This window comes from Anabrus simplex, chromosome 2, assembly GCF_040414725.1.
Source record: "Anabrus simplex isolate iqAnaSimp1 chromosome 2, ASM4041472v1, whole genome shotgun sequence".
NCBI classification, from domain to species: Eukaryota; Metazoa; Arthropoda; class Insecta; order Orthoptera; family Tettigoniidae; genus Anabrus; species Anabrus simplex.
In genome coordinates this window covers 317,401,689-317,415,558 of record NC_090266.1, presented here as the reverse complement: position 1 = coordinate 317,415,558, position 13,870 = coordinate 317,401,689, and the positions used below count along the sequence as shown (strand labels likewise).

The 13,870-nt window shown below is 39.4% G+C and overlaps 1 protein-coding gene across 1 annotated transcript in view; it reads left to right on the top strand.

The window, feature by feature from the left end:
- Positions 1–13,870, top strand: part of LOC136862800 (uncharacterized) — a 339,557-nt gene that overhangs the window by 297,621 nt on the left and 28,066 nt on the right. The gene's annotated exons all lie outside the window — the stretch shown is intronic.

Genomic DNA, 13,870 nt, shown 5'->3' with positions numbered 1-13,870 from the left:
CCTTTTCAGCGACAAATTAGTAGCTATGTCCCGGCCTTGTACATCTCGTAGGCATCGGATCAACCAACAGACTCCGAAAACCGTTAAAGTAGTTAGTGGGACGTTAAGCCAATAACTCAACAAACAGCAGACACCTATGATGGAAAGCACAGACAATGCAATTATTATTTCACATTCAACTCGACAACAGCCCATTGCTAATCTTTGAAGGCTCTTTTACGTCGCATCGACACAAACAGGTCTTGTGGTGACGATGGGATAAGACAGCGCCAAGAACAGGAAGAAAGTGACCATGGTCTTAATTAAGGTACACATTTGCCTGATGTGAAAATCGGAAACCACGGAAAACCATCTTCAGGGCTGCAGACAGTGCGGTTCGAACACACTATCTCCCGAACGAGCAAGTTCACAGTTCCGTAACTCAAACCGCGTAGCAATTCCCTCGGTATTTGAAGATTCAATCAGTAGACCAAATGCAGAAACCAAATTGTATCGGTCTGAAACGTCAATGGACTCAGTGAAAATCAATTACCTACATGTTTGACCCCTTAAACAATCATCATATTCATCACCGGACATAATGAATAAATAAATCAATCAATCAATCAATCAATCAATCAATCAATCAATGATCTGCATTGAGGGCAGTCGCCCAGGTGGCAGATTCTACACATCAATTGTTACGAAAATTTGGTTAAGTTTATGTGCTCCTGGCCTCAAAAATAGTGGGCACTGGTAGGAGAGCAATGTTTTATGCAATATGTTTGTGTCGTTGTGCAATAAATAGTATTTCCTATCTTTGTGGTTAATAGGTAAGTCACTAGTTCGGTGAATTAGTCACTTAACGAAGTATATGGTGACCCCAACGTGATAATAACGCGTAAAATACCAAGAAAAGTTGCGATAGAATACGGTACCGGTACGTAAGATTTCTTTTGTCAGTGAAAAATACCAGCACACGACCATGGAAAGGTTAGTGAAACAACGTAGGCGTAAGCCAATTCGGACGTCGCTTACAAAGGTTTATAACGAACTAATGCGAAGTTAACTAGTGAAGTAGTTGATCTGGAATCGGCACAGAAGATGCTGATGAAATTGGAGAGGTTGAGTGCTGACCTTTTACCACTCGGCCCTAGATGAAAAAATATTAGAACGGAACTAACATTGGAACAAGAGGATGGTGTTTATAACCGTGAGTACGAGGTAACTGAAACATATAGAGACAATTTGGACGATGTTAAGTTAAAGATGGCCCATATATCATTACTTCAGCCTGGTCGACAAGACTTTCACACACGCGTAACGACTGCCGTTTGTTCACACGCTCGCGACCTTCTCGGGAAGGATGTTGTTTAGTCGGAGGAGCTATACCACATGAATGGAGAGTTGCTATAGTAGCCCCTGTGTATAAAGGAAAGGGTGATAGACATAAAGCTGAAAATTACAGGCCAGAAAGTTTGACATGCATTGTATGTAAGCTTTGGGAAGGCATTCTTTCTTGATTATATTAGACATGTTTATGAAATGAATAACTGGTTCGATAGAAGGCAGTTCGGTTTTAGGAAAGGTTATTCCACTGAAGCTCAACTTGTAGGATTCCAGCAAGATATAGCAGATATCTGGTATTCTGGAGGTCAAATGGATTGTATCGCGATTGACCTGTCTAAAGCATTTGATAGGGTGGATCATGGGAGACTACTGGCAAAAATGAGTGCAATTGGACTAGACAAAAGAGTGACTGAATGGGTTGCTATATTCTAGAAAATAGATCTCAGAGAATTAGAGTAAGTGAAGCTTTATCTGACCCTGTAATAATTATGAGGAGAATTCCTCAAGGCAGTATTATCGGACCTTTATGTTTTCTTATATATATAAATGACATGAGTAAAAGAGTGGAATCGGAGGTAAGGCTTTTTGAGGATGATGTTATTCTCTATAGAGTGATAAATAAGTTACAAGATTGTGAGCAACTGCAACGTGACCTCGAAAATGTTGTGAGATGGACAGCAGGCAATGGTATGTTGATAAACGGGGTTAAAAGTCAGGTTGTGAGTTTCACAAATAGGAAAAGTCCTCTCAGTTTTAATTACTACGTTGATGGGGTGAAAGTTCCTTTTGGGGATCATTGTATCTAGGTGTTAATATAAGGAAAGATCTTCATTGGGGTAATCACATAAATATGATTGTAAATAAAGGGTACAGATCTCTGCACATGGTTATGAGGGTGTTTAGGGGTTGTAGTAAGGATGTAAAGAAGAGGGCATATAAGTCTCTGGTAAGACCCCAGCTAGAGTATGGTTACAGTGTATGGGACCCTCACCAGGATTACCTGATTCAAGAACTTGAAAAAATCCAAAGAAAAGCAGCTCGATTTGTTCTTGGTGATTTCCGACAAAAGAGTAGCGTTACAAAAATGTTGCAAAGTTTGGGTTGGGAAGAAATGAGAGAAAGAAGAAGAGCTGCTCGACTAAGTGGTATGTTCCGAGCTGTCAGCGGAGAGATGGCGTGGAATGACATTAGTAGACGAATAAGTTTTAGTGGCGTTTATAAAAGTAGGAAAGATCACAATATGAAGATAGAGTTGGAATTCAAGAGGACAAACTGGGGCAAATATTCATTTATAGGAAGGGGAGTTAGGGATTGGAATAACTTACCAAGGGAGACGTTCAATAAATTTCCAATTTCTTTGAAATCATTTAGGAAAAGGCTAGGAAAGCAACAGATAGGGAATCTGCCACCTAGGCGACTGCCCTAAATGCAGATAAGGATTGATTGATTGATTGATTGATTGATTGATTGATTGATTGATTGATTGATTGATTGATTTATTGATTGATTGATTGATTGATTGATTGATTGATTGATTGATTGATTGATTGATTGATTGATTGATTGATTGATTGATTGATTGATTGATTGATTGATTGATTGATTGATTGATTGATTGATTGATTGATTGATTGATTGAAGCGGTGCTCAGAGCTGCCAACCTCTGTACTTAGAAACTAATGAGTGAGTGGTGTTTCGATAGCTGGTGATGGTGATTGTCGTTACATGATAGGCCATTGGTCTGGAGTGGTCTTGCCGTGTGGACGGTTAGGATAGGATCTAGACAAGACCTGTGATATAGAGACAAGCAAAGGGGGTGTGGGGGCGTAAGCCCCCAGGTTAGAAGCCGCGAAGCGGCCCTAGGCCTCTAGTTTCGTCTGGAAACATGATTGGTCTGGACTGGTTCTTGCCGTGCGGAGGCAGGTTTCGGTTTAGCCGATAGGAAAAAACAAGAGAAGGGAGAGGGAAATTTTCTGAAGACACGTCGCTACCAACTGCGATTTCATTGTTCTCTGCGAAATTTGATTGCAAGAAGTGAAAGTGTGTGTTTTGCAGCAAACCACATGAGAGTAAGGAATGTCACCTTGCTCAACAAATGAGCTTGTAAGAAAAGCATAACAAGATAGTCAAAGAAAACTGTTGTTTTGCATGTCTGAAGTTAGGGGACAGAGCCAAGAATTGCAAAGCACACATTCGATGCCCCTTGTGCACTAACCCTCATGTTGTTATTATGTGCCATAAAATAAATGTGCAAAGGGCTAAAGGGAAACCTGACCCTAACACTCGGGAAGGCAGGAAAAACCAGGCCAATATCTCCATGAACATTCAGAGTGCCACAAAAGAGGTGTTTCTTCAAACATTGTGTATCAAGCTGATGCATAAAGGGGAAGCAGAAAAAGGTCCGAGCATTGATAAACAGTGGATCCCAGAGATCCTACATCTTACAGAATACAGCTGAGGAAATGGGGTACAAACCTTTGAAAACAGAGACGATGATTCATAAGCTGTTTGGAGGCGCTGAGACTTGTGAAGAAGACCACCATCTGTACAATGTAGAGGTGGGCAGCTGTGACGGTTCGTATAGTACAACATTAAACTTAATTGACCAGAAGGTAATTTGTGGGGAAATTCCAAAGTTGAAGTTCGGCCCCTGGAAGAAACATCTGAGGGAGAAAAAGATATGGCTCTCAGATGTAAGAACTGATACGACTGACGTGGAAGTTTTTCTAGGAGCTGATGTAGCTAGAAGTATTTTGATGGATTAAATGCATAAGATTGAATCAGGATTGGCCGCTGTTAGGACTGCGCTTGGCTGGACTGTGACTGGCAGACTGAAGGAAAAGGAGAGTGACACTCTAGCTCTATATACAACCTCACTGTTCATTCAATCTGCCTCGATAGCTGACTTATGGAACTTGGAGACTACAGGCATATCTGATCCATTGGAAAACAAATCAAGAGAAGAAATGGAAGAAGCCACACAAAACTACTTTCAAAATACAGTAAAAGTTAATGACGATGGCCGATATGAAGTTGCGTACCTTGGCTGGAGAGCTGTTAGTATCTACGGAACAACAAGGAGATAGCGGAAAAGAGACTGACCTCTGTTGCGAACAGGATAACCAAGGAAGGAAAGTTTGAGGAATACGGAAAGTTGTTTTGGAGTGGATAAATGAGGACATCATTGAAGAGGTTCCAGAGGAAGAAAACAAAGATCGGTGTTATTATTTACCACACCAAGAATATTTAAAGACAACTCTACCACTACAGTGAGACCAGTTTTTGATGGTTCCTGCAAGTCAAAGGATACACCTTCATTGAACGAGTGCGTCGAAAAAGAACGTAATTTACTACTACAAATCCCCACGCTTCTTTCGATGTTTCGGAAGAATAGGATAGGGGTGATTTCGGATATTAGATATTAGTCCAAGAAACTGAACGTGATTGCTTAAGCTTCTTATGGTGGAAGGATTTAGAGAGAAGAGAATTAAAGGCATTTCGTCACTGCCGAGTAGTATGAAATGGGATGAAGTGGCGTATGGCTTTCAGTGCGGGGAGTGTCCGAGGACAAGTTCAGCTCGCCAGTTGCAGGTCTTTTGATTTGACTCCTCTAGGCGACCTGCGCATAGTGATGAGGATGAAGTTATGATGAAGACAACACATACACCCAGACCCCGTGCAAGCGAAATTAACCAAGTATGGTTAAAATTTCCAACCCTGCCGGAAATCGAACCCAGGACCCCTGTGACCAAAGGCCAGAACGCTAACCATTTAGCCATGGAGCCGGACTGCCGAGTAGTATTTGGACTGAACTGCAGCCCATTTCTGCTAGAACCAGTGTTAGATCTACACTTGAAACACAGTACAGACTACTGAGAGACAGCTGAAAAGTTGAGAAACTCCTTTTATGTTGATAATTGTATCTTTTATGTGGACAATGAGGAAGAATTATGTATGTTTATGAAAGAATCTACAGCATTGCTGGGCAGAGCGCGGTTCAATCTTCGTAACTGGGAGTACACATGTCTAAATTCTTCTGAGAGAGATTCGTCTACAGATGTAACTTCGATGTTAGGTCTTCGATGGAATACAGCGGGAGATGTTCTTTCTTGTGAACAAGGTGACGTATCGAATATTGGTGAGAACATCACTAGAAGAAATGTATTGGCTGCTACCCAGAGCATCTTTGACTCTACAGGTTTCACCTGTCTTGTCTCTCTAGTACTGAAGTTGCTGTTACAGGAAGGTTGGTAGAAGAAAATGAGCTGGGATGAAGAAATGGAGGACGAAATGAGGAACAAGTTTGAAAATGGGCTTCAAGAAGTGAACGTATTGTGTGATATTAAAATTCTTAGACAAAATAGCACCTTGTGAAACACAGGAATCTTGGAGTCTTCATACATTTTGCGATACGTGCAGCGTAGCATATGTCGCAGTTGTATTTCTTCGATCACAAGATGGTCAAAACTCAAATGTAACACTTATACAGGCGAAATCTTGTTTAGCACCTCTGAAGAAAACTACTATTTCTCGGTTGAAACTCTTAGCTTGTTCAATTGGAGCTCGTCTTGCTTCCTCCATAAAGGCAAGTTTAGGAATTGGAGATCTTTCAACTTATTGTTGGACAGATTCAACAACAGCACTCTGCTGGATCAAGAGGAAGGAAGTCTGGGGAACTTTCGTAGCCAACTGGGTGAAGGAAATTAAACAGTTGTCGAGCCCTGATAGTTGGACTCACGTGCATGGAGTGAATAATCTGGCTGACCCTACCCTCTAGGGGCTGCTTTGCTACCAAACTCCTGATGTCAGACTAGTGGGAGGACCCTCAGTGGCTGAGATGTCTCAGTTCTGAGTGGCCTGTTGACAATATCATGCCTGATGAAGAAAAGGTCAATGAAGAGAAAAATAAAGGAATTTGTATTTTATTTTCCTCAAAACCAGAAGAAAAATGGTATCTTCAGTATTTTCCGAAGTATACGAAAGTTGTTAGGATGACAGCCTGGATTTTGCGATTCATCCACAACACGGCAGGAAAGAGAGAACGACTCACTTCAAATGGCTGAAAGGAGGCTATGGAAGATTGTGACGCAAGAGATGGTTGGAGAAAAGGTGCAGTCGTCCCTCAAATCTCCCAATGAGTTTGAAGATGAAACTGGGTTACTTCGAGACAAGACGAGGTTAATAAGGAAAAAGAATGAAGAATTATTCCTAACTCCCATTCCGATACCTGCAAATTCATAAGCTAGTTCATATGATGATCATGGAGGAACATCTGGAATTGTCTCATGCTGGAGTACAAATTCTGCTCTCTACTTTGTGAAAGCGGTTTTAGATCGTCAATGGTAGAAGAACCATACGAAAAATGATTTCTGGCTGTGTCAAGTGTAGAAGATACCAAGTGAAAGGAATTAATACAGAGGTCGCACCTTTGCCAGAGGATCGAATTCGAGACGCTTCTGTTTTTTAGATTGTAGAGGTGGATTTGGCTGGCCCATTACATCTCTGAGTGGCTGAAAAGCCGTGGATAGTGATATTCACATGTGCTGTTTTCAGAGCTATACACTTTAAGCTCATCAGGACTTTGTCTACTCCAGGGTCCCTTCAGGTGTTACGAAGATTCATTGCTCGAAGAGGGAGACCAAATGTTATATACAGTGATAATGGAAGGAATTTTATGGGAGCTGAAAATGTGTTCCGTGATATTGACTGGACAAAAGTGAGTGTAGGGGCTAGTTGTCTGAGAATTGCTTGGAAATTCAATCCTCCGACAGCTGCATAGTGGGGAGGCTTTTGGGAACGTATTGTTCAGAAGATGTTAAAGAAGTTGTTGCGACGAATGTTAGGTCGTTCCTATTTGGATTACGAGGAACTGTTGACAGTAATCATGGACACTGAAGCAGTTATTAATTCCCGACCGTTCACATAGGCTATTTATCTCTAGCAGAACTGCTCCACGAGTGGTTACTACAGGATGTGGGAGGAAGATACGAATTCCCTCTCGTCTCAGTTTTTAGATTCTTTCTTTGCTTTGTTTTGTTTCGGTTGTTAGTTTAGTGGTTAGAAGGTGGGAGGATGTTATGATTTTTTTTTTTTTCAACTTAAACTGGGGAAAGGACAGACGAACTCACATCGAGAGTTAAAGGTGGGATAAGTAGTGATCCTTGGAAGTGACGGAGCAAGTGGAATGGACTGGCCTTTAGGAAGAATGGCTGCCGTATGTCCCGGAAAAGACAGTGTCGTCAGTGTGGTCAAGGTGAAGATTGTTGGTGGTGAGTTGGACTGGCCTGTTCAGAACATCTATCCACAGGAACCAACTCCCATTACTGAGTGGCAGAATGAAGAAGGGGACCAGGGGAAGAGCCCTGCTGTGCCTGTCTCTAGCAGAACTGCTCCACGAGTGGTTACTACAGAATATGGGAGGAAGATACGAATTTCCTATCGTCTCAGTTTGTAGATTCTTTCTTTGCTTTGTTTTGTTTCGGTCGTGAGTTTAGTGGTTAAAAGGTGGGAGGATGTTATGATGTTTTTTTTTTTTCCTTCTGGCCTCAAAAATGGTGGACACTGGCTGGAGAACAATGTTTTACTTGGACACTGTGGTGTGTGATGCCTGATGGGACAGTGAAAACAAAAGAATGATGTGTAATGGCTGTAGCCATGTGTATGCATGTTTGTGTCATTATGCAATAAATAGTATTTCCTACCCTTGTGGTTAATACCAGTTCGGTGAATTAGTCCCTTAACGAAATATCAATTTTAATGTAACCTTTTCTTAAATGTTTTCAAGAATATGAAAATGTATCGAACATTACCCTTGATGAATTATTCCAATCTTTTATTCCTCGCCCTATAAATGAATACTTGCCCCAATTTTTTCTCTTGAATTCAAACTTTATCTTCATATCATGATTTTCTTACTTTTAAAATCTCCATTTAAGCTTATTCATATACTAATATCATTCCGAACCGGGCTGAGTGGCTCAGACAGTTAAGGCGCTGGCCTTCTGACCCCAACCTGGCAGGTTCGATCCTGGCTCAGTCCGGTGGTATTTGAAGGTGCTTAAGTACGTCAGCCTCATGTCGGTATATTTACTGGCACGTAAAGTAACTCCTGTGGGACTAAATTCCGGCACCTCGGTGTCTCCCCTCAAAAACCTGAAAAAGTACTGTAGTTAGTGAGACGTAAAGCAAATAGCATTATTATTATTATTATTATTATTATTATTATTATTATTATTATTATTATTATTATTATTATTATTATTATTATGTCATTCCACGCTATCCCTCCACTGACAGCTCGGAACATACTGCTTAGCCGAGCAGCTCTGCTCCTTAATGCCATTACATCCATACTACAATCCCTAAATACCCTCATAACTCTGTGAAGATGTCTGTAACTTTTATTTACAACCTCGTTAATGTGATTACCCAACGAAGGTCATTCCTTATATTAACACCTTGGTACTTACAGTGATTCCCATGAAGTGCTGTCACCCCATCAAGACAGTAATTAAAACTGTGAGCACTTTTCTTTTTGTGAAATGTACATCCTGACTTTTCGATCCATTTATCATCATACTATTGTCTGCTGTCCATCTCACTACATTGTCTAGGTCTTGTGACTTTCTACACTATACAGAATAACATCATCCACCAAAAACCTTATCACTGATTCCAGTTTTTACACACATCTATATATATAAAGTAACTTGTCCTGACTGACTGACTGACTGACTGACTGACTGACTGACTGACTGACTGACTGACTGACTGACTGACTGACTGATCATCGCCGAGCCAAAACTACTGGACATAAAGAAATGGAATTTTGAGGATACATTTGTATTACAATGCAGGTGCTCGCTAAGCGAGGATTTTTGCATATTCCGTCGCCGAAGGGGTGAAAAGGGGGGTGAAATTTTTAAATGAGTGTATCTAAATCTCAAAACTTTAAAAGTTTACAGATCTAAAAAATGGTATTTAGAATCTCTTCTAAAAATAAAGAAAAACGTATTTTTTGTTTTCGGAAAATCCCAATAGGAGGGGTGAAAAAGGGCGAAAAACGGGTTGAATGCCTTTAATGAAGATACTTATATCTCAGAAACTGAAGACATTACAGACCTGAAAATTTGAATTTGGGATCTCCTTTAAATATAAAGAAACACGTATTTTTTTTGTTTTTGGTCAATCCTATTAATGGGGGGTGAAAAGGGGAGTGAATTTTTAAAATGAGTGTATCTATATCTCAAAACTTTAAATGTTTACAGATGTAAAAATTGGTATTTAGAATCTCCTTCAAAAATAAAGAAAAACGTATTTTTTGTTTCCGGAACACCAATAGGAGGGGTGGAAAGGGTGAAAAGGGGGTTGAATGCCTTTAATTAGGATACTTATATCTCAGAAACCGAAGATATTACAGACCTGAAAATTTGTATTTGGGAGATCCTATAAAAATAAAGAAACGCGTATTTTTTTTTTTGGAAAATACAATTAATGGGGGGGGGTGAAAAAGGGGATGATTTTTAAAATGAGTGTATCTATATCTCAAAACTCTAAAAGTTTACAGATGTAAAAATTGGTATTTAGAATCTCCTTTACAAATAAAGAAACAAGTATTATTTGTTTTCGGAAAATTCCAATACAAGGGGTGAAAAAGGGTGATGAAGCGGTGGAATGCCCTTAATGAGGCTACTTATATCTCAGAAACTGAAGATATTACTCACCTAAAAATGGGTATTTGGGATCTCATTTAAAAACAAAGAAACACGTATTTTTTGTTTTTGGAAAATCCAATTAATGGGGGTTAAACGGGAGTGACAAATTGGGGTGAATTTTTAGAAAGATTATAACTTCAGTGTATCTCAGAAACGTAAAATGTTACAGACGTATAAATTGGTATTTGGAATCTCCTATAAAAGTAAAGAAACATAGGTGATTTGTTTTTGGAAACTCCACTTAAGGGGAACTAAAAAGGGGGTGAAATTTTGAAATGAGCATTTCTACAGTATATCTCAAAAACTTAACATGTTACGGAAGTGAAAAATAGTATTTTTTATCTCTACTAAAAGTAAAGAAACATGTATTTTTTGTTTTCGGAAAAAGCACTTGGGTGAGGGGGGTAAGAGTAAATGAAAAAGGAGTTGAATTCTTTTCATTACGATACTGATATCTCAAAAACTGAAGATGTTACAGATATGAAGTTGGGTATTTCAAATCTCCTTTAAAATCAAGAAATACATAGATTTTGTTTTCGGAAATCCACTTAAAAGTGGGGGAGAGAAATTGAAAAATTAGTTGAAATATTTGTATGAAGATATTATTATCTCAAAAACGAAAGATTTTGCAGACGTGAACATTGGTATTTAGAATCCTTTTTAAAAGTAAAGAAACACGTATTCTCGGAAAATCCAATGAATGGGCAGAGGTGAAGGGATTGAAAAATTAATTGAATTAATTGTATGTGGATACGTACATCTAATAAAAACTAAAGTTGTTACAGACGTGAAAAATGGTATTTGTATATCCTTTAAAAACAAAGAAAAGCGCGTTTTGGGGGGAAATCATCTTGGGAGGCGGGGGTGAAAAGGAGTTGAATTCCTTTTATGAGGACACATATCTCAAATTCGAAGATGTAAGAGTCGTGATAATCGGTATTTAGAAGATCCTTTTACTATTAAAGAAACAAGTATTTTTTGCCGGAAAATTCACTTCGGGGGTGGGGGTGGGGGGTGAGTGTGAAAGGAAGTGAATAAAGTGAATTATTTTGACGGGGATACTCGTATCTCAAAACTGAAGGTAACAGGCGGGAACATTGGTATTTGGAATTTCCTTTAAACATAAAGGAACACGCCTTCTTTATTCTTGGGGAGGGGTAAATCAACTTAACGTCGGTGTCGGTGGGGTGAAAAAGTAGCTGAGACCAATTGATATTACTGTTCATAATGTACTTATTCTGAACATAAACCGATCATTTTTAATCTTTCCTGGGTTCGTTTCCAAGAGCCATCTTTTCCTTTGGAGAACTTAAAGTTAGATTACAGTAGATTCTCCCAGCATATAAATAAAAATTTAAACACATTTGAAATAAAGGATAGGAATTATATTGACCGTGCAATAGTTCACATCTATAATAAGGTCAATAATGCACGGAAGTATATCATTCGTATCGCCAGAAATCCCACGCACTTGCCTACGAGCGACAATGGTGCTGGTCACATTGTCCGTAATGACAATGGCAGCAGATCTAATTTACCACCAAGTAGCGATCTTGCATCTTGCTGTGGGGTCCAGAACATCAATAACAATAATAATAATAATAATAATAATAATAATAATAATAATAATAATAATAATAATAATAATAATAATAATAATAATAATAATAATTGTACCTGGGAGGTACAGCCCAACGCCGCGCATTTAAATCTAGCGCCTAAAAGAACTCCTCTAGTTGAGAAACAGTAAAATTGAAACTAGGCCAACTTATAAATTTACTCAGATGTCACCACAGAAATCTAATGTAATGTTGTTATTGTGAAGTTTCTTGAACTGACTGTATTTCCACTTGTTTTGTTTGCCACTCATCAAGAAGTTTGGACTTTCTTCCATAGATGCCACTACAAAAACTATGATCATGCACTGGTGTGAAGTGAAAGAACTTTTGATTTAAAGAAGTTTTGTATTCATAAGTTTCTTTAATAATTGATGTTCATTTACTCTTGGGTTGGCAATATTTAACTTTTCTTTCCGTCAGTTTTGAATCCAGCCAATCCCTAATTTCTGTAATTAATTTTCTACCAATCACAGCCTTCTTCTTCGGTTTTCAGTGTCACTTTTAAATGAACCAATAAAATTGAGAGGGTGTGGCTAGTTAATATTGAATGGTCTCGAACTTTCCCCGAGGGTTTATAAACTGCGGGTTTTTCTCGTCTCTTGGCCAATTGATCGTCAACTGAACTAGTGTGTGTGTCAAAGCAGGAGACGGGCGGCGCCTCTTTCATCAGGCAGCAGTACACCGACAAGGTAATGGCCACATAACATATTTATTTCTTGCCAGCTCCGCAGTTTAACCCGAGAGAAAGGTCCGAAACTTTAACTATGTAACCAACTTCTCTAAAATGTAAATCTCCTTTCGGCTAATGTAAAAATTTCATTAAACTCTAACGGTAAATCGGGGATAGAGAGTGATATACCCTCTCGAGCTCCCCTTCATCTTGGTTTGAGGTGCCACATTTGTTTCTGTAATGTATTAAAGTTATTTCCATCCGTGCGACCTCAGTAGTTTGGGTTTAGCCCCTGTTTCGTCGGCCAAGAGCCCTATAGGTCTTTAAATTTTTTGGCGCTCAATCTTCGAATCCATTCAAATTGTACTCGGGCCGTTTATTTAACCTGTTCTGTTTCACTAAGGCCCTGTAGGTTGGGTACTAGATACCTCTGTGTAATAAGATTTCTATTTGTAAATAGTGCCTTGTAATGCCAGAGATTATTAGAGTGTCTTGCTATGTGCCCTTGAGTAGGCTTGGAAAACTGAGAGTACTTTAGCTCTTTTTCAAGTGTTGTAAATGTGCCTGTGGGAGGCCTGATATTGTAGATCAAGGAACAAGTGCTCCATGTATCAGGGGATTTCTGCCCTTGTGTAAATTCATGAGCTTTGTAAATTTGAGCGGGTAGCTCAGTAAATGTAAAGCTTGGGGGCTTAAACCCCAAGGTGTTAAGATTCTAAAGCTTGGATCTTTTTACCAATCTTATTTAACGTTTGCTACTTGCAAAAATTGTCAGTTTTGGTGTCTGAAAATATAACCTTCACTTTAAATTTTAAATTCTATTCTTGACATTGTGGTTAGACCCATTCATCCCGGCACCTTCTTCCACCTCTGCGTTCCACGGGTAACCCCGTAACAACAACAACAACAACAACAATAATAATAATAATAATAATAATAATCTAAATTCAACTAATAACACCACCCTAATAATAATGTTCTGGACCGTCGTCAAAATGTGCGGACCGCGCTGGAAACGGGTCCTGGCCGGGTAATGACTACGAATGCAGTCCAGCCGCGGGCTCAGTATCGCCAAGGCACCCAAGACGACACCACTCCGGATCTCCTCAAGGATTTTATCCATATTAAAAATGCTTACAGGAAAATATGGCAAAGATTTAGGGACCCAACTGACCGGGTGGAATACCTGGACCTAGCCCGGGAAGTACGAAATCGATTCCTGGAAAAAAGATTGAAAAAAGGGAGGAACTTTGCCGTAATCTTTCAGAAAACGAGTCAGGTCGCGAATTTCGGCGGATTATATATAAAACGCTAAGCATTTAATTATAAATGTCAGTATAATGCCGTAGCGAAGCACGGGTATCTTGCTTGTATAAAAAAACATGTCCTGATTAACTGACTGACTGACTGACTGACTGACTGACTGACTGACTCATCATCGCCGAGCCAAAACTACTGGACATAATGAAATGAAATTTTAAGGATACATTTATAGTACAATGTAGGTGCTCGCTAAGGGAGGATTTTTGGATATTCCG